The sequence below is a fragment of the Lycium ferocissimum genome, unplaced genomic scaffold (genome assembly GCF_029784015.1).
Source record: "Lycium ferocissimum isolate CSIRO_LF1 unplaced genomic scaffold, AGI_CSIRO_Lferr_CH_V1 ctg8881, whole genome shotgun sequence".
NCBI classification, from domain to species: Eukaryota; Viridiplantae; Streptophyta; class Magnoliopsida; order Solanales; family Solanaceae; genus Lycium; species Lycium ferocissimum.
Window position 1 is genome coordinate 12,004 of NW_026727474.1, and position 20,972 is coordinate 32,975.

A 20,972-nucleotide genomic window follows, 5' to 3' on the forward strand; every position below is an offset into this window, starting at 1 on the left:
CCACTTGCACAAATAGCCCTTTGCGCAAGTAGCCATCTTCCGACCTTGAATCACCCAAGCTTGCAATTGTGGCCACTTTAAGAGACAAGCCTTGGGACTTGGACTCTTAAAGCCTTCCATCCAAGCTATCTCCCATATCTTGAAGGCCATCCTATGTGGACCTCCCATGATCTTCAAAGACTCCATTTTCATGAAGCTCGATGGAATTGGTCTTGTATCATTCTCCCCTTCTTGAAAAGGATTCGTCCTCGAATCTAAACCTTGCAAAACCATAATAAAGGAGACAAACAAAAACCAAGTCCTCAACAGATGAGGGTTAGTGTTAGGGTGGACTAACCTACCACCATGCCAAGTAAGAACAAATTTGTGATATAGCCAAGTATCAACCATTTTCAAGCAAAATAAGCTCTCAAGTAGAGCACTAAGAGCTTGGCTAACCAAAAGATTAAGAAATGAGGATATTCTAAAAGAGCCAATGGTGTCAAGACACCAAGTTGGCAGGACATACAAATGATCCTCAATTGCAAAATGATACCATTCACACCAAGCTAAGACTTCACCGGGGTCAAAGGGAAAAGATACCCACATATCACGGCAAGGTAATAACTGAGTACCCCAATAGGACCCCGCCCTCCATAAGATGCACTCCCAAAAAGATCATGAATGTCATCATATGCAAAAAGATAATAAAGAAAGGTGTCACGCAAAATAACTTCATCTAGGGTGTCCTCAAATGTAGTTTCACTATGAAACTCAAGAGCATGGTCGATACTACTACTATTCGGAACACCTAAGGAAGAATTAGCAATTCATGATAGACAAGTTTCACCTTCCTTTTGAACACTTCCCCTCCCAATAAGTGGATCACAATTCCTCAAGGAGGATCTCCATCATAGGAAGAGTGTTATCATCCCATAGTGGATTTTCAAATACCATGTAGTCACCAAAAGTGGCCACACTTTCAACATTACAAAACATCCCACTAGGTATTTCACTCTCAATAGTCATGTCATCCTCAAATAAAACATTATCCTTTACAAGAGAATAATCCATGAACAATGAGGAGTCAAAGCATGTCATTTCACTCTCAAAAGAACGAATGTCGTCTTTCAATGCATTTTCGTTCACATGACTATCTACATGACACACATCACCACTACAAATTGGAGTCTTATCACGTGACACTAAAGTACGATCAAGAGACTCATTTTGACATGAAACAAACAAGGGTGAGATGTCACATTCTTTCAATTGACCAACTATATCAACATCATCACTAACTAGAGGTACATTAAACACATCACAAAGATCCTCAAGTAGTGAACTATCATTACAAGCAAGTTGATCAATACAAGTTTCAACATGAGTTGGTAGTATGTCAAACTCGCAAGAATTACTAACATGATGACCACATGACAATGTACTACCAATCAATTCACAAGTGTCAACACTAGGTGGACACAAATCGATCTTACAAGAAGAATCAATTTTGTCATCTAAAGGATCAACTAGTGTTTGAGCACCTTCATTCAACAATGCACTATCATTCAAAGCACAAGTGTCAACACTAGGTGGACACAAATCAACCTTACAAGAAGGATCAATTTGGTCATCAATAGGATCAACTAGTGTGGGGACACTTTTAATAATGGCATTACCAATACACGAAGAGAAGCATTAGGCTTAACGCAAGGTAAACTAACTTTCATACTCGACTTGACATTAAAATCATACGAAGATGTACGAGTATAAGGATAAGTGATCTTACCTTGGTGTTCATGCAAGCTCCTTTGACCCATGGAAGGAATGGTTGTGGCCGCCGTCCTTGCCTTCAAGCATGGGGTTCTCTCAAAAGAGTTACCCCTCAAAGAGTCATTTCTTCTCACACGTGACTTGGGGTATTGGATTCTCAATATCCTTTTCATGTCCTCCCAAGTCTTGATGGGACTCCTCACTTGTCTCCCACAATATTTCACATTCGCCCAATATTTGACAAGCTTTGAGTCAAAAGTTTTAACGGCTAAGTCCATCTTCATTTCTTGTGAATAGTTGTAGCTAGCGAAGATTTCATCTATTATGGACTCCCATTTCTCATAATCTTCTCCACTAGCTTCCCTAGCCAAGGTAGGCCATTTCACATGGGTACCTCGCACTTTTGCACTTGGACTCTTCCTAGTAAGTATGCATGGAAAGAGAAATTTTCCTTTCTTGTCCACTACAAATCGATGCCAATCTTGTTCATATGGGATTCCATGCTTTTGGAACCAAGGGACTCCTAAACATACATGACAATTATCCATTGGAAGCACATCACACCAAACCTCCTCTTGGTACTCGCCCGAAATGGATACCATCACCCTCCTATCAACCCAATATCCTCCCTCGTCATAATAAGGATTTCGCCTAATCACACAAGGTAGCCTTAACTCTTCAACCGCACAAGGGGTGATGAAATTGGTGTAACAATCATCATCAAGCACAAGGATTCCCTCTCTACCACAAAAGTTTAACTTGGTCTCCATGAATCGCCTCTTTGGAACCACCTTCTTTTGCATATGACGACTCCAACTAGTACTCACATTCCCACGCATGCCATTTTGCTTCGGATAGGAAGTACAAGAAAAAGCATATGCATGCCCACTAGAAGCCCTTCCATAATCAACATTAGCACTTCCACTACCTCCATAGACATACCCTCCACGAGTCCTATTTGTATAAGGATTTTCCCCATATGACCCATAAGATACGTGTGAAGGAGAGTCATACCTCGAGTCATCCTCATCTTCATGATGTATAGTACAAGAATTTCCAGCTTCATTACCTTCACCATATGAATCATAACAAGGATCTCCTTCATCCCCATCTTCCTCATGAGACACATGAGAACCACTCTCATCATATTCTGCGTCAAAATAGTAATTCTCTCCTTGAACTTCCTCATGATCACCATTTCCCATATAGCCCTCATATTCCCCATCGTCACACCCTTGATAGCTCCCATAGTCCTCCCCTTCATAACTATAACAATCGCCACCACATGAATCGGAATCCATGGAGAAGTACCTGCAAAGAACACTTAGCAAACACGTTAGTAGTAAAGAAACATCACCACACTCGTGTTTACACTCGTTTGTGCTCTCGCTAGGACCACTCAATTGAACTCACACACTCTTGCCTTTTACCACTCAAATGGATTGGCCAATGTTGATTCTCGATTGGATTCGGTTGTTTGCAAGGTGAACAATTTCTACTCGAGATCGGAATGGATTCTTGTTAGACTCGAAGAAAGAGGACGACTCAATTAAAACAAACGCACTTGAGCCAAGAAATTAACAACGAGGTAAAAATGAAGAAAAAGCTTGAAAGAATTGGCACGAAAGAATCCGGACTCAAGAACTAGCTAGCAATTAATAAGATCGATTACTAGTTGTTAACTAGTTGTAAGAATCAAAGAAAAGGAGTTAGGAACGAGGCAAACTATTTTTGGACACTTCGAAAACTTTCAAAACTCTTCAGGGACTCAGGCTTTTCTTCCGCTTCGCGGATGAAAAGCGGAAGGTCTCGAAAATCAAGCTTTTCTTCGCTATGCGGACCGAAAGCGGATGAACAGTATTTCTGATTTTTTTTTTTTTTTTTTTTTTTTTTTTGCAAAAATCAGAAAATAAAACTTAAGTATTTCTGATTATTTTTTTTTTGAATACTTACTTGGGCCCACAAACACTTTTTCACAACTTTATTTGGCAACTTTTGGATCAAATAGCCCTTTGGAGAGTCTTCTTCCTTATGAAGATTTGAAGATCTTCAAGAACACAAGAACAATTCAAAAATTCAACTACCCTCAAATCAACTCTAAATTGGCTCAAATTTCGGATCTAAGTTCTCTTTAATGTAGAGAACAAAGCCCAATAGCTTTCAACCTTCAATTTTACCTTCTTCAACAAGACCCACTTTCAAGTTCTTGAAGTTTTCAAAGCTTCAAATCCCAAAAATGGTAGATCCTTTAATCCTTAGCCAAATACTTCCAAATTTCAGATTTAGAGTCCTTATCAACTAGAGAACAAACCCCAATCAACTTGAACCCTCAATTTTTTCTCCTTCTTCAACCCACCAACCTTGCTCTTGAAGCTTTGAAGCTCAACAATGGTGGAATACAAACCCCAACTCCAAATAGCTCGAAATGGAAGATTTGGACTCTAGAAACACTAAGAAACTCTAATCGAACACTAGATTCAACAAAATCAACAAAAATTTGATTTTTTTTTTGAATTTCGATTTTTTTTTTTTTTGAATCAAAACCCAAGACTAGATTTGATGGAACAAACCTAAGCTAAGCTCTGATACCAATTGATACAAGAACGGATACGCGGAAACGAGAAATTAAGAAGATAAACAAGAGGAAAAGAAAAGATAGATAATTTGACACAACTTAAGATTCAATTTAGCAACCAAAGTTATATAAAACTAAGACCTCTAAATTATCATCTAAAGAAACACCAAATTCTTAAGTTGACCTCAAGGGAATCAAATCCCAAGCAACCAACCTCTCAACAACACAAGAATCAACAAGAGCCTACCAAAGGCCTCTCTCACAAGTTTCTCTCTCTAGAGATAACCCTAAAAACACTCAAAATATTCATAATTCATCAAAAGTCCCTAAATGAAATGAAAGACAAGCTATATATACAAGCTAAGAAAAGAAGACTAATAGGCAATTACAATGCTACCCTTAATGAAGTAAGGGCCTTGTTTGGCTAGTCTTCTTAGTGTAGTCTTCAATTCAAGGATTGGCCTTCAATGGCCAAACACGTCCCTCCTTGTATAGATGACCCTCTAATCAACCTTGCATGCATGGCCTTCTTGCAATCATAACCCTCCTTGCGCAAAGTAGCCACTTGCACAAATAGCCCTTTGCGCAAGTAGCCATCTTCCGACCTTGAATCACCCAAGCTTGCAATTGTGGCCACTTTAAGAGACAAGCCTTGGGACTTGGACTCTTAAAGCCTTCCATCCAAGCTATCTCCCATATCTTGAAGGCCATCCTATGTGGACCTCCCATGATCTTCAAAGACTCCATTTTCATGAAGCTCGATGGAATTGGTCTTGTATCAAGCTTGGACTGCCAGCGGGAATATTTTGTAAAGTCTTAATCCATTTTGGACGGGCCTTGAAAGGTTATTTCTCAACACTATAAATAGAACCTTAGGTCATTTTTGAGAAGGACAGACGTATTTTTCACAGAGAGAAAAGAGTAAGGCTTATCATCATAGGGTTATATCTTTTACCTTCATTAATTCATCTTTTCTTTATTCAAACATGAAATTCCATTGCTGTAATTCGATTATGCATAGCTAAACTCTATAGTCCAGGGGTTGGGGTTTATCCATGAATATTGATGTTGGAAAAGTAATTTTATCTTAGTAAGTTATTCATATACGATTGTTTCGTTACTTCTGTTCTTAATTGCTTGATTGCCTACGCAACAGTCGAGTTCTATTTACAATTTAATACACGTGCTTGGGAAAGGCATTATTAGATTAGAGACGAAGTAAGGAGAGTGTTATATGGTATCTCTACAGCTGGGCTAGGATTTACGGCTAGGATGGGAATATACTTAGTCGCTGCATTCAAATAAATGCCGTAGACAAATTGCATTCTTAACGAGTCAATTCCATAGGAATATAAGTAGTGAACTGTTTTGAATTGGCGAGTAGTAGTTCAAGAGAATGCTACGAGATTAATAATCCGGTTAATTAGTAATCATGAATAAACTTGCTAGGGTGAGATACTTGAATGACTCAATACGATTGGTGAACCAACCACGACCCTGGAATACTCATATGTCACACCCCGTACTTTCGGAGAAGCACTTATTAAATTTGAAGTAAGTATGTCAAGCTATGGCTAGGTAAAACAATTTTGGATTGTGAGGATCGAAAGCATTTTTAAGTACATTGTTTAATTAAGGGATGAATTATGATCTTGTAAGTCATAATCGGAAAGGAGATGTTACACCTCGCAGTTTGGATGTTGAGTTCCGTAGGTGCTAACTGCTTAATTGCGAACACTAGAGTTAGATGCGCCTATCTTATGATTATAAGGGTTTAAGTTCATATAGTAAGATATGGAAGGATTGAAGGGCAAGCAAATTAAGGAAATTAAATTTGTTGGAACTTGGAAGAAAATATGAGGGCAATTTTGGCCCAAATTGGAGAAAGAATACCTTTTAGTAGATGAGGAGTTTTGAAGCAAAGTAAAAGTCTAAAATAAAGTTTGTCGTGTCTAGTTTCCAAAGTAACAAACCGCTCGTCGATATGGCATCGAAGTGAAAAATATTGGACGTCACAAGTTGGGTGACGAGCGAGAAAACGCTGCTAAGTAACATGACTTTCTGAGTCTTTGTACGGTGATCCGACCCGATTGTGACCCACTATTTAAGGATCAAATCTGATCCTAAACCTCATTTTTCAGCCAAGAACACTCCAAATATTTCCCAAATCTTCTAGAAAACTCTCCCAACTTTCGTCCACTAGATTTTAAAGCAAATTAAGTGAAATCCTCAAATTTAAGTCTGGACAACACATAGCTGCGATTATAATATCGAATTGCAACGAAACTTGGCTTGGATTCAAGGTGATAATCGAAGATATTGCAATTCTAGCGGGTGAAAGGTATGAATTTTTCCTTATTAGTACTGATTTAAGCTTATCTACGGGGGAAAAGTTACTAAATGAGCGTATAAGGAATTTATGGGTCAAGAAATTGGATAAAACATCGTGTGGGATGTTTATGGAATATTTTGGTGCTGACAATATTGTTGTTGATGTTGGTATTGTTGTTGTTGTTGTTGGTTGCAGAATTGAGATTTTGGGCTAGGCATATAAATAGAGGAGATGCTGCCGAAATTTCGACAGATTCTAGAAAGATTTATTTGGAGGCTTAGGATAAGTGTATGACAACGGGCCTAACAGTAGTATGAATGGTTTGATATGTAGATTTCAAGACAGGAGGTAGGTTGGAAAGTCGAGAAGCGAGCTTCCAGGTATGTTAAGACTCGTCCCTTTCTCAATGATTATGATGCCCAAAAGGGCTGCCCGAAGGGGCCATTATGCTATTATGCCCGAAGGGGCTGCGAGCAGGGTGAAGGCTATATATATATATATATATATACATACATACATACATACTCATACTGCATCAAAAATTCATGTGCACATACATGTTTATAAGAGTTGGTTACAGGTACAGATTGAGTTTGTTACTCTTTTATCATCCGGTCGAGATATATTATTTCAGTTCTGCCTTACATACTCGGTTCATTGTTCATACTGACGTCCCTTTTCCTGGGGGCGCTGCGTTTCATGCCACGCAGGTGTATACAGATGAGTAAAAGACATTGGTTATAGGATGTTCTCAGGCTATCGGCTAGATTGATGAGCTCCATCTAAGTTCAGAGTGCTACCGAGTCAGAGTACTTATGTTATGGTATCTCGTGTATGTTAGAGACTTTTGCAGACAGCGTCCTGTGGATAGTGCGTCGAGGTGTCGACAGTTGTGTAAAGTGACCATATAGGTCGATGTGTTTTTATGCTTTATTTTTAAAGATTTTATTGTGACCAAAGGCTTTCTTTGAATTAAAGATAAGGGAGAAGTCCCTAATTTGACGAAAGAGTTTTATTGAAAAGTTTTTTTTTTTGCCTGACGAAAGCGTCATTTCGTAGATTAAAGGTTCACAAAAATTTGTGACTCATGGATAGAATGGTAGTATGGCACTCAGCCGAGTAGGGTCTTGGGTGTCAGTCCCGGCCCTCCGATTTGGGTCGTGACAGAAGTGGTATCAGAGCAGTTCGTCCTATGAGTTGTCTGCAAAGTCGTGTCCAGTAGAGTCTTGTTTATGGTGTGAAGCACGCCACATTTATAAACAGGAGGCTACAGGACATCTAGGATGGTTATCTTTCTTTCTTATCTTAGATCGTCTTAGTAGAGCTATGTCATAGGTTATGAAATCCCGCGTCCTAACCCAGATGTCTTGATTATTGATAAGTGATTGCTTGCTTGGTTTCAAGGTTACTAGTAAGGATTGATGCTCGTATCAGAAAGGTATGTTTTCCGTCTATTGGTGTTGATATATGAGAAGAATTTGGTATAGAACTATGGATCGTTTGTATTTCCGGTTTTGTGAGGCATTAGACTTGCTTTCGAGCTATGTGCGGGTTTGGGATAGTAAGAATTACAAGGGAAGCTCTGTTAAGAAAAAGAATCTCTCAAAGCTAAATCATGTGAGTATGTGTACATTGCAGAAGTAAAGGGAAATGGGAAACCTAGCGACAGGATGGTAAGTGAAATATGTTGAATTAATACTTGTGAACTGCTCTAGAAAGGAATTCTTAGATGGCTCAGTTAAGATTAAAAGGATTCAGATGGGTTATATTAAAGGCCTTATATGAATGAGACTTATCAGAATTATAAAGAAAATTGATAAACAAGTAAGATATCCTGAATGATCTGCAAGGAAGGTGATCAGTAGTAAAATTTGAGGTTTCATAGAAACAAGTGAGTAAAGTATTGTGAGTCATATGAAGACAATAAGGTAGTGAATTATCGAAAGGATTATGGAGTCGGCAATATGTTCAAGTTAAGTAAAAGGGTATTCTTTGCACATAGATACGGACTGATTTTGAGATATATGGTCGAAGCTATTGAGATAATTATATAGGAGTAGGATTAAGGGGAATAGTAGGGTTTTGATAATGAGGTTATATAACATAAGGGAAAGGACTAAGTGAAGAGTCGAGGCCAAAGGTGGGATAACAAGCGGAGGATATGGAACTAATGGATGAGTTCGACAAAGAATTAAGTGAATATTGATAAGCCCATGATTATAAAAATATGAAGATCTGGAACTAAAGGAGGACAACCATTTCAAAGAGATAAATGATAGCGTCGTAAGCTAGCAAGTTATAACATTCGAGGACGAATGTCTCTAAAGGGGGGAAGGATGTTACACCCCGTACTTTTGGAGAAGCACTTGTTAAATTTGAACGTAAGTATGTCAAGCTATGGCTAGGTAAAACAATTTTGGATTGTGAGGATCGAAAGCATTTTTAAGTACTTTGTTTAATTAAGGGATGAATTATGATCTTGTAAGTCATAATCGGGAAGGAGATGTTACACCTCGCAATTTGGGCATTGAGTTCCGTAGGTGTTAACTGCTTAATTGCGAACACTAGAGTGGGATGCGCCTATCTTATGATTATAAGGGTTTAAGTTCATATAGTAAGCTATGGAAGGATTGAAGGGCAAGTGGATTAAGGAAATTAAATTTGTTGGAACTTGGAAGAAAATATGAGGGGCAATTTTGGCCCAAATTGGAGAAAGAATACATTTTAGTAGATGAGGAGTTTTGAAGCAAAATAAAAGCCTAAAATAAAGTTCGTCGGGTCTAGTTTCCAACGCAACAAACCGCTCGTCGATACGGCCTCGAAGTGGATAATTATGGCCGTTACAAGTTAGGTGACGGAGAAGCGAAAGTCCTTACAAGAATCTTTGCAACGCTATGAACTTGCTACGATTTATACCTACAAGATGATCCGACCCAAATTTGACCCACTATTTAAGGATCAAATCTGATCCTAAACCTCATTTTTCAGCCAAGAACACTCCAAATATTTCCCAAATCTTCTAGAAAACTCTCCCAACTTCCGTCCACTAGATTTTAACGCAAATTAAGTGAAATCCCTGAAATTAATTCTGGACAACACATAGCTGCGATTATAATATCGAATTGCGGCGACACTTGGCTTGGATTCAAGGTGATAATCGAAGATATTGCAATTCTAGCGGGTGAAAGGTATGAATTTTTCCTTATTAGTATTGATTTAAGCTTATCTATGGAGGAAAAGTTACTAAATGAGCGTATAAGGAATTTATGGGTCGAGAAATTGGATAAAACATCGTGTGGGATGTTTATGGAATATTTTGGTGCGGACAATATTGCTGTTGATGTTGGTATTGTTGTTGTTGTTGTTGGTTGCTGAATTGAGATTTTGGGCTAGGAATATAAATAGAGGAGATGCTGCCGAAATTTCGGCAGATTCTAGAAAGATTTATTTGGAGGCTTAGGATAAGTGTATGACAACGGGCCTAAAAGTAGTATGAATGGTTTGATATGTAGATTTCAAGACAGGAGGTAGGTTGGAAAGTCGAGAAGCGAGCTTCCAGGTATGTTAAGGCTCGTCCCTTTCTTTCAAAGGCATGATTCCTATGTTTTGATTCCATACATGACATCTATAATATTTTTACTTCTAGAAATGCCAGAAGTCGATAGTTTCTGAAGAATCTTATGATGACTCCAATCCTAGAGATTTTCAAGCCTAAGGTTCTAGATGATTTCATGACATGATTGAGCGTGCTATATTTATATATGGCCTCAGCTTATGTCTGAGTGTGCTATATAACATATGGCCTCAGCTTATGTCTGAGCGTGCTATATAATATATGGCCTCAGTTTATGTCTAAGTGTGCTATATAATAGATGGCCTCAGCTTATATCTGAGCGTGCTATATAACATATGGCCTCAGCTTATGTTATGGATCATTCAAAGTGAGACGTGATAGTGGTGATGATTATGGTAGTGATGAAGATCCTTATTATCCAAACGAACCCAGCAAATAAACGGATTCCAAAGACTCTATTCCAAGACAGTGTAGGCATATTCGTATCCTTGACCTCTTAAGTCCCGAAGGGGGCACTAATTAGTTGTGCGATTTCATAATGTGGTCTAATTCCTGAAGGGGACATTCATAAGGTTTTCTCTTTCCTATGCATTTTACATTTAAATTTGGAGTCTCAAAGGAGACAAATCAATAGGGAAGAAGTTCCCGTTTGAACTAAAAGTTGCTCCGAAGGGAGTCTTTTGATGGTTTCCAAAGATTTTCATGCATTGCATATTTACATACATGCACGACATCATTTCATGGGGAAGGGAAAAAGGGCTAAGGCGTTATATACGCAAACCACCTGATCAGCTGGTACACGATGATTATGATGCCGAAGAAAGGCCATTTTATGCTATTATGCCCAAAGGCGGGGTGAAGGCATGCATTATATATATATATATATATATATATATATATATATATATATATATATATATATATATATATATATATATATACACATGTCGCATCAAAAGTTCATGTGCACATACATGTTTATCGAGTTGGTTACGGGTACATATTGAGTCTTGTACTTTTTTATCATCCGAGTCGAGATATATTGTTTCGTTCGCCTTGCATACTCGTGCATTATTCGTACCGACGTCCCTTTGCCTCCGGGGGGTTGCGTTTCATGCCATGTAGGTGTATACAGATGAGTAGAAGACATTGGCTACAGGATGTTCTCAGGCTATCAGCTGGATTGGTGAGCTCCATCTCAGTTCAGAGTGTTACCGAGTCAGAGTACTTATATTATGGTATCTCGTGTATATGTTAGAGACTTTCGCAGACAGTGTCCTGTGGATAGTGCGTCGAGGTGTCGACAGTTGTGTAAAGCGACCATATAGGTCGATGTGTTTTTATGCTTTATTTTTAAAGATTTTATTGTGACCAAAGGCTTTCTTTGAATTAACGATAAGCGAGAAGTCCCTGATTTGACGAAAGAGTTTTATTGAAAAGTTTTTTTTTAACTGACGGAAGCGTCATTTCGTAGATTAAAGGTTCACAAAAATTTGTGACTCATGGATGGAATGGTAGTATGGCACTCAGCCAAGTAGAGTCTTGGGTGTCAGTCGCGGCCCTCCGATTTGGGTCGTGACATCATATATCTGTGACAAATTCAAGTCTTAAATAAATGTTCGTGACAAACTATTAGCATAACATAGTTAGTTTTTTACTTTTTGCATTAGTTTATTAAAAAAAATATTCTCTTTCTTACTTGCATAATTAGTAGTACTAGTGGATTCTAGTTGAATCGTTGATCATAAGTCCCTGTGGGTGCGATATCCGACTTTTACAACTCACTGTATTACTTGGCAACCACGTATACTTGCGTTTGCATTTTGGAGCAACAAGTTTTTGGCGCCGTTCTTTGGGGACTTATGTCATGACCCAAATTACCGATCGTGCGGGCACCTACTTTATTATCACTAGTAGGCGAACCCTTACCCGTTAACCCTTTAATCAGTAGCCAATTTAGCACTTCTTTAATCATTTATACCTAAACAATCAATGAACATGTGAATGAATAAATAGTCTACCAAGTGATAAATAATAAATGATACAAGTGCGGAAGTCTACCTATTACATCCCCAGAATTTGAAAGTCATCATGCAAGTACTCTAACCAACAATGTCTAAGGAATAAAGTATATCTCAAATATAATAACAAATAATGTCTGGAATAAAAGTAGACATCTGGGAAGAGAGATCTTTAGGTGGCATGGTATGGGTAGAAGCTCACCCTCGGATCTGATCGAGCAAACTAGCTGCAAGCTAGAGATGTAGTACGGATGAAATCTCTCGGAACACAATCGCACTCAAAAAGGGTGCAAAGAAGGTAGTATCAAGATACAAACACTATGTATGTGCTGGTAAGCATCATAGGCCGACTAATATTATTTCACTCATATAAGTATAAAATCAACAAGATAAACAGATAGGCACTTAATACTCAAATCCAAGTCACAAAATATCCCATAACAGAGTCACAACCTAAGATGAAGCTTCTAAACCCCAAGTCTGTCAAGTCTCAATAATCTCACCTGATAATCACAAGTCCAATTCCGACCCTAGGTAGAGTCACTAATCCACAATTTAACTCAGTCAATGATCATATTTATATCATAATAGGCATTCAACATCCATACCAAAATCAGAACCAAAATTAGCATATCATAATGCAGAATAAAATGTAATGATGTACAATGCAGAAATATGATGAAGTGCATGTAATGCACTGGCCAAATACACAATGTACACACATGCTCACTGGTGTCATTGCCCAAAAATCATGACCTGCAAGGGACCCATGGTGTCCATGTACCACTCGTTCCGGATACTCATCGGACCCGAGCCATAAATCCTCTTCTCCGGAAAGAACCTCGAATGCAGATCCACATCATGTACTACTCGTTTTCAGAGCGAACCTTGGACCACGAGCTCACAACTAGCATCAAAATAGTATCAAAAGTTCAACAAGAAGATTATATTAGCTTCTTCACTAGTTTCACATCAATACGTATGTCTCCAGGTATTCCAATTCATTAGTATGTATGGACTATGAACAATTAGCAATATCAATTTCAAACACAAGGCATTATGCCACAAGTCTTTCATGAATTCTTACCGAACCATTTCCATTGTGTATGAGTGTATGAATGCATAAATGAGTGTAAATATGGTAAATCAATGCAAACCAATAAAGCAACAGTGAAGGTACAAGTCACAAGCCACAAGTCATATCAAGACTTAGATCAACTCAACCATGAAATGGATTATACAAATCTTCTCACCCAACATAAGAGTCTATGTCCCTCTTTACTTACACACATAGCAAGTACGCCTCATAGCTAAGGATTTTATCACCAAGATGCTACATTTTTCTATATGTTATCATCAACAATAAATCATACATTAAGTTTTCATCTACGTACTGTCATAAGTTTACATCACAATTCAAATCTAAACTCATTATCCTTCCTTTCTCTGATAAAATGTGTCACAATAAGAGAGAATTAAGTACAACACGACAATTTAGGCAATAAGTCTAATCACAATAATAGGGCAACGATCCACCATCAACAGCAACCCACCTAATAGAAATCCATCCCTAATTGCCACAGTATGAATACACTACACCTCATACTTCAGTACATAGAGTAATGGCGACGAACCCACAAAATCAGAAGTAATACCAACCTAGCTAATATCCAACCAAAACACCATGTCCGAAGACCTAATTATGCTTTCTCCCATCAATTATACACAAGACATACGTTTCGCTGATCAAAGTCTAACTAAAGTAAGCCGTAACCTACCTCAAATGCGGAACAAGAGCCACGAACTACTCCACACGCTTTTCTATTTTCGAAGCGCCTTAGAACGGTCAAAGCCTATTAATATGATGCTAAGTAAGCGACAAACCATGTATTTAAACAAGAACAAAAATTTGGGGAAGAAGACCCACTTACTTCTACCTTTTTCAATAGATGAAACCATCCTTTAATGGTGAATTTATCAAAACTTCTATCTCTACAATCATTAACCTTCAATTCATGGGTTTCTAATCAATTTACCATTTCAAACAGATTTTAGGACAAAATTTTCATTTTTATTAGAACCCTAAGTCTCAACATGCCATTTTAACCATAAGAAATCAAATTCCCTTCCTAGAAAGTGATAATCTATACTCCTAGATGATTAATCAACAACAAAATCAATAACCCACTAATTATTTAAGGGTTTACTAATTCTAGGGTTCTAGGATTTCCACCCACCATTGATGGACCTTAAAATAATCATAGAACTTGAAGAAGAAAGGAAAAGGAACAAATAAAGGTGGGGACATACCCTTTAAGATGCTTTCACCAAAGAATGGAATGAAGTTTGCCTCTTTCTCTCTTGAAAACTGACTTTGGGGTCTTGTGGGTAATGGTTCGGAGTTGAGGTATAAAAATAGGGCTTTCTGCCCCCTGTTGGTCTCTGCGGTGGTCAGTGGGTCACTACAGCGGACCCGCTATAGTGGCCCTGGGTCCGCTACAGTGGATCTCTTTGGAACAACCCGAACGAAAAACGGCATAACTCCCTCATACGGAGGCGAAATGCAGTGATTCTTTTTGCTATAGCTTCGTAATTATGATACGAATCTAATGGTTCAAACCTCACACAAAAAAATGTTGTTTGAACAATATGGACCCCTTTCAATCCACAAACCTACGGCGAAAACATCGAATACGAGCGCGACAAAACCCAAACCTATCTGAAACACTTCGGAACCTCATCAAAACTTGTGGGCAAGTTCAAAATCATCATACTAACTCGTTGGAACTTTCAAAACATTGAAACGAGGTCATCCTAACCTAGCATTGACTATGATAAACTCTAACTCGTTAACTTAACTAGCTTCTCCATCAATGACTCAATTTACACTCGAACCTTGTGGAAACAAACCCAGTGACTTCACTAAGTTATAGATCATACTAACGGGACTCTGGGGAAGGGTTAACAAGGTTAAATTGGTCAAAACACAATAACAACCAAACGGTTCGTTACAACTTAAAAATTAACGATTTTCTTAGAATAAGCTATTATTGCTTTAGTTATCCAAGTATTAACTTATTGATCTTAGCTATTATTTAACGCAGGTACTGCTATTGGAACGATCTTGTGCAATTTGATTCTGAGCTTGAATGTACTTTACACCAGCATAGGAGAGAGTAGACTTTATTTCAAAACTAGCAGGCTCTAGTTGAATTACCTGTGAACATGCCAGCTAACGTTCCACCAGTGACAGTACGAAAAGTTACGGTGCCTCATGTGGGTAACGTCACTTTAAGTATTGTCAAGCCCACCATTGAGCGGCACTTTGAGCTGAAGCACCCTACTATTCAGCTTCTTCAATCTAGTGGGAAACTCACATGACTGTCGCATGAGGATCCTCAGCGACATATGCAAACCTTCTTGGAGATTGCTGACACTTATGTTATAGAAAGGTTCCCTGCAGAGTATGTGCGACTGACGCTATTTCCCTTCTCTCTGATAGGTAATGCGAAGAACTGGTTATTGGCAGAGCATGCCAACTCTATTACCACATGGAATGATTTGGCGACAAAATTCCTGAAAGGTTCTTTCCACTAGCAAAGAAAACTAGACTCGGGAGAGAGATCATCTTATTTAGGCAGAAAGATGGAGAGAACCTGTATCAGGCTTGGGAGAGGTTCAAGGGTCTTCTCAGAGATTGTCCTCACCATTATCAATCGAATGAAGTTCTGGCACATACATTTATCGAGAGTTTGGATAATCAACATAAGATAACTCTAGACACTGCTACAGAGGCCAAGCTCTTGATATGAGTTATGAGAAACTTTACAAATTGTTGAACAAGTACACTCAGAGCAATCGAGATTGGCAAGGTGACACAGTAGAAGTGTAGCTAAGAGAACTGATGGAGTTATTGAAGTGGATAATTATACGGCACTATCAGCACATATTCAGGCTATACACAATGAATTCAAGAGGTTTACTATCGGGCAAGCTCAACCACACGTGCAAGCTGTGCAACAAGCCAACTTTTTTTGTGATGTCTCCGGAGAGGGCCACACCAGTGATGTATGCTCTGTAAACCCAACATCCATATACTTTGTGGGAAATGTAGGAAGGGGGCAAGGTAGCAATAATAAGTATGGAAATACATACAACCCCAACTGGAGGAATCACCAAACTTCAGTTGGGGAGGTAATCAGGGAAATAAGAAATAGAACTATCAGGCGGCCCAAGGAAATCAGGCTCCTGCTACTGCATCTGAACTCAAAAGAAAGATGGAAGAAATGATGTAGAAAATAATGGTTTATATACAGAAGATAATGACAAACCAGCAGAATTTTGAACAAAAGATAACAGTTAAAAATCAGACTCGGGACATGAATGTGTGAAATCTGGAAAGGCAGGTCGGCCAGATAGCCGGTACTTAGAAACCAAACCAAATGGGAGACTTCCAAGTGATACTGATGTGAATCCTAAACCACATGTTTGTCACGACCCAACCCCGTAGGCCGCGACTAGTGCCCGAGTTGGGCACCCGTACACACCCGTTAATCAGAAGTAGCATGCGAATAGCTCACACAGTATACAAATAACATATATGTACAGAGAAGTGGAACTTCACCCCGAAGCTGTCACAAATGTATTTACAGATCATAATCACGTCTTTCAAAAGATGATATCACATATAAGCCGGTAAGGCTATCATAGTATAGGGGGACGTCCAAATCACAAATCACATAGACACAACTGAACAGTGAATACCCATACCCACACATATATGTCTACAGACCTCTAAGAGTCATAACAGAATCATATGACGGGACAGGGCCCCGCCGTGCCGTGAACAAACATATGCGCATATACGATAACGGAAAATTGCGGATCAAAGTATAGGCTCCGAACAAGGAGCGCTCCAAGACATTCGAGCCGGAATCCTAAAGGCGGTGGGTCATCCAAATAAGAATGCGTACTGCGCGGCATGAAACGCGGCCCCTCGAAGAAGGGGGTCGGACGAAATATGTACCAGTATGAAAGCATGAAATATAGTGAACAAGATCATAGTCAAAACTAGAAGTACGGAAAATAAATGCAATATTCAAAATATCAAAATGCTTACTCATAAAAATTCAAATCATGCATAGGGCTCTTAGAGCCTGGTCGCCCACTTTGCCGTTGGCGCCACACCACATCATCACACCGAAGGTTTTCATATCTCCGTATCCCCATCACACATCATAATATCATAACATCATAACAAAAGCGGTACACCTCTAGCGAGAACTCGGTGAACCGTAACACATCATCTTGCCGAATATACATAGTGCGCACGATAACATAATCGGCCGGGACTCGTGAAGAGGTAATGACGAGATGAACGACGAGTCATGAGCAACTATATGCAATTTAAAACATTTTCAAAAACTCGATAGATTGATCAAAATGAACCATCATTTAAAAACCGGCGATAGTCAAATCAGGTTCCTCCGAGGGTCGTTTGAAAGCACATCAAATAGAACTTTAGGACTCATAAATACGTATTAAACTATATGAAGTAACTTATGGAACTTAGGGGCATAATCGTCATTATAAACTCGTTAGAGAAATGAGTAATTTGCCGCCTTTCGAGAGGGTTAAGGCGATCGTCACACTAAATCCTTTCAAAGTCATTAGTACCACAAAGGAGAGTCTCGGGGCCCACGGACGAGTATCGAACCAATCCGGGTCCATTTATGAAAGTTGGAGACCTTATCCATCATAGAATCTCCCGCTAACGTTTCGAAGCGATCCGAGCTCGTCTATGGAAGTTACGATTGTTCGTAGTTACAAAGCCTTTTTGGAATAAAAACCTTTATAAAATCTTTGAAACCAAATCATGTAAAAACATAAGGATCATGGTTCGACCGCATTAGGAAAGCCAACATTAAGAAATGAATAGAAATCGCACACACACACACACACACACACACACACACACACACACACACACACACACACACACACACACACACACACACACACACACACACACACACACACACACACACACACACACACACACACACACACACACACACACACACACACACACACACACACGAGACTCGTATCACAATCTACTTACGACTAAGACATGCCACAAAGAAGGAAAGGGTAAGCTTCACATGCAAATGCGCTTCTTACGAAATTCGAAACTTAGGCCTCGGCTTCTCAAAATCTATAATAACACCATTTGGTATCAAACATTAGCCATAGATTGTTAAAACTTCAATTTCGACTAGCTCTTAATTTTACGAAATTTGGGCAGCATTCCCCAGAATTCAACATCGAGATTTCAACTCGGCTAAATCTTCAACAACAATACCAACAACCATTCTAACAACATCGATGGCAATTAATTCAAAAGGCATTCTACCATCAAAACTCTTTTCTACATATTTCGACGGCATTCCATTTATATTCAAATCACCACATATAATTAGGCCAACGCCAATGTTTATACATTCAAATACCAATCCAAAACCATTCAAACAAAATTCAAGAACATTTCAACCAATACACAAATTATCCAAACGGCACAACCAATATACTACATAGCCCGAAGTCTTCCAAATTCAATCAAAACTACAACAACACATTTCCTTTTTCCAAATTCATAAACTACGCCAACATTCCACACGTTAACAACATTAACCTCACAAATTCAAGAAACTATATGTCACGACCCAACCCCGTAGTAAAGCGTGACTACCGTGACTTTGGGCACCAGACACGTACCAAAGTCCCAAAAATAGTAACTCGAATATTTAATAAAATTTGGGCGGAAGTTTCATTTTTCTTACTAGCCAAAAATTAACTCGCACGCGAGAAAAATATATCATGGCCACACAGGGCCAACATATCCATATACATATATTGTACCGACATAGCCATAACCCACAAACATATCCACAGGCCTCTAAATAGAATAACGAAATCATATGACGGAACGTGGGCAAAATCATACCCCCGAATAATAATGTACATATATACATCGAAGAAAATATATACCAAAATATATGAGCTCAGGAAGAAGGAGCGATCCCGCAAGCTGAATAGGTGTCTAAGCGGGTGGATCACCAAGCCGAGCGTCCGTACTCGCGGCATTTAACGCCCCCGAAGAGGGGGGTCGACGACGAATATGTGCGGGTATGTAAAGCGGGGAATACGAAATCAAGTCGAAACGAGAAGATGAAATTAAGTACAATATGCAAATGTCAAAAATACTTATGTAAAAAAACATAAATCATGCATAGGCTCTTAGAACGATGGTCGTACGCAAAATGTAGCGCCCGTACCACATCATACTCCGAAGGTTTCGGATCACCGACACCGACGGATCATATCATATCATAAAAAGCGTACCCCCCCCCCCCCGTAACGCCAAATATACACGGTACCCGGCCGATGGGACACGGCGTACCGGAAACATCATTTTCCGGAATATATATCATAGCGCGCACGAACATAACCGGCCGGATCCGGCGGACGAGGTGACAACAATGAGCACGAGCGGAGTCGTGAGCATACATATGCATAAAATCATAATCATAAATCATAAAGTAAGTAAGAAGTCCACATGCCAAAGTTTAAACGAAATTATATTAACTTTTTCCCCGAAAATCGTTACGGAAGCATAAAAAAGCCGCGGGCCCCACGGACAGGTGCGACCCCCGTCCGAGCCCGACTATGGTAGTTAGGGGAAAGATAGGTCTTATGAATATACATATTATGTTTTGGGGCGATTTGAGAACTCGTATACAAAAGTTATGGGCGTTTGAAGTTCGGGACTCTTCAGAATCGTGTCTCAAGTCTTTCAAATCTCAATCATTTGAAACACAAGAAATCTTAGTTTGCATTTTTACATTAAGCTGAATAAGCTCTTGGAATCGAATAAAGTACGCGTCTAAGCTCGGATTTTAGGAATAGAATGACCTCGAGACTCGGGTCGTAGCCTAATAGTACTAGGACATGCCAAAGGACAAGTTGCAAGGTAAGGATAACCATTGTTCTTGTGTTGTGTGGTGATTTACATTTAGAATTCATGCATGTTGTTGTTGGATTGTTGTTGTGGAGGTTGAATGAGAGTGGAGCTGAGCTTGGTGAGGCAATGGTGGATTCCATTTTGCTTGTATTGTTGAAATAAATGCATGCCACCATTTGTAATTGAACTAAGAATTGTAGAAATTGGTTTATGTTGTACATGTTAGATTGGGCTGTTTTCTTAGAAATTTGCATGAACCATGTGTTGTAGATTTGAATGGGATTGTGTTGGTCTTCTTGTACATTGTATTGGAATTGGATTGAAGGTGTTGTAGTACGAAAGTAAAGGAGTGAAAATCATGAAGTTGTTAAGGTAGTGTGGGGCCGTGCGAATGGTGTTTTGGTTGGATTGTGGACTGTTTTGTGCCAAATTTGGATGGTTGTTTTTAATGCACATTATAGTATATTGTATGTATGTTGAATGTGTGAATTAAGGAGTTAATGAAACAAGTCTTGTTGATGGATATGAGCAGTCCAAACCGTAAACTGCTTTTAAGAATAGAAATGAAAGTAATATTGTTAATTGTTGAATGTTGTTGTGAACATGTAATGCAATTGGTATTGTGTATGTGCTGTTTGGCTATGATTTTAGGACTGAGTGGGTGATATACGCTTAATCCCCCCAAATCATGCTAA

The 20,972-nt window shown here is 39.0% G+C and overlaps 1 non-coding gene across 1 annotated transcript; it reads right to left on the minus strand.

Moving 5' to 3' along the window:
* Window positions 1-15,862: 15,862 nt before the first annotated feature.
* On the minus strand, window positions 15,863-15,967 carry LOC132045981 (small nucleolar RNA R71). Its single transcript, XR_009412578.1, has one exon. It is a non-coding gene; the product is annotated as a small nucleolar RNA R71 (small nucleolar RNA).
* Between the last annotated feature and the right edge of the window lie 5,005 nt (window positions 15,968-20,972).